We start from the raw sequence: 1,515 nt of genomic DNA on the forward strand, positions 1-1,515 counted from the left end.
GCTTTGAGAGTTTGTCTGCTCGCATTTGGCCTTGCAAGCTAGCATACGTGTCTTTGTGGCGGGATTCATAGTGTCGCGCAGATTATATTCTTTGAATACTGCCACCGCCTCTTGACAGATGAGACAGACAGCCTTTTCTTTGCATTGAACAAAAAAAATAATCGTTTGTCCACTGCAGGTTAAATGCCCTGCATTCTGAATCAATTTTTCTCTTACCTAATCTTTTCGCCATTATTCCGTTCTCTCTTTGCGAGGGGCAGGTTTAGAATTTTTTTTCTGGGGGTTGCCAGATAGGGGCACAGACCACAGAAGGGTGGAACAGAATGTCACGTTATATGCGTGTATGAAATAGTTATTAACTTATGTATTATAGTATTATATTACTTAATAATGAAAATAGTTCATAACTAAGAAACATTTTATTGCAAAAGTCCAACTTTATTATCAAATACAAATATATGAAAAAAAATCTAAATGCTCTCTGTTATTGTTCAGGGAGCCGGACCAAATGTGGACGGGGGCCGGATCTGGCCCGCGGGCCGTAGTTTGGGGACCACTAATGTAGACCATGAGCTGGTGGGGGGTGGGGGATTTGGTAGGTCGGGCACTCAGTTCTTTTCCCAAGCGTGGCACCCTCCTTGAATAATGACAGGTGAAACACTGGGATTAAAAGGATTTAAAAAGAACTGAACAACTCTGATTCTGGAAAACCATCAAATGTCTCTCAGGCACCCCCCAATCATCTGACCTCCCATCACAACTTCTCTTTAACTCTGTTCCTGTGTCAAATAAGCACAAGATCTTGAACTGTTTCAACAAACATTTTGTTGCTTCTAGTTCTTTATTTGACACAGTTACTAACAGAAAATCAGCCACTTCCCCTACAAGTCAATCTTCAATCACACTTTTTCTCTTTCCCTGTTCTTAGTTAGTGAGGTTAATAAATTGTTTACAGGTCTAGACTAAAAAATCTGCAGGACCATATGAACTTCCATCTTACTTCTTAAGGCTGGCTGCTCATTAATCAACAAGCGACACCATCTCCTCTGTGGTCCACACTGCTCTCACCCACCTGGAGCAGAAGGACTCCTACATCCGTATGCTCTTTGTGGACTTCATGTCTGCCTTCAACACCATGATCCTCCAAACCCTGATGGACAAACTACTCACAATAGGACTAAACCCCTCCATTTGCAACTGAGTCCTAGACTTCTGAACAAACAGACTTCAGTCTGTGAGGATTCACAACTTCTCCTCCTCCACCATAACCCTCAGGGATGTGTGTTGAGCCCCCTCCTGTTTACTCTGCTCACGTATGATTGTGCAGCTACCCATCCAGGCTGTCACATTGTAAAGTTTGCAGATGATACAGCGGTGGTGGGATGCATCACAAACAATGATGAGTCCAGCTACAGGCAGGAGGTGGAACACCTGGAGAGCTGGTGCAGAGAGAATAACCTTCACATCAATGTGAAGAAGACAAAGGAGATGATTGTGGACTTCAGAAGGAACAAA

The 1,515-nt window shown here is 43.1% G+C and overlaps 1 protein-coding gene across 1 annotated transcript in view; it reads right to left on the reverse strand.

Moving 5' to 3' along the window:
- brip1 (BRCA1 interacting helicase 1) overlaps positions 1–1,515 on the reverse strand; it is a 232,794-nt gene that overhangs the window by 94,666 nt on the left and 136,613 nt on the right. The window lies entirely within an intron of this gene.

Source organism: Nematolebias whitei, chromosome 6 (genome assembly GCF_014905685.2).
Source record: "Nematolebias whitei isolate Nwh7 chromosome 6, NemWhi1, whole genome shotgun sequence".
NCBI lineage: Eukaryota > Metazoa > Chordata > Actinopteri > Cyprinodontiformes > Rivulidae > Nematolebias > Nematolebias whitei.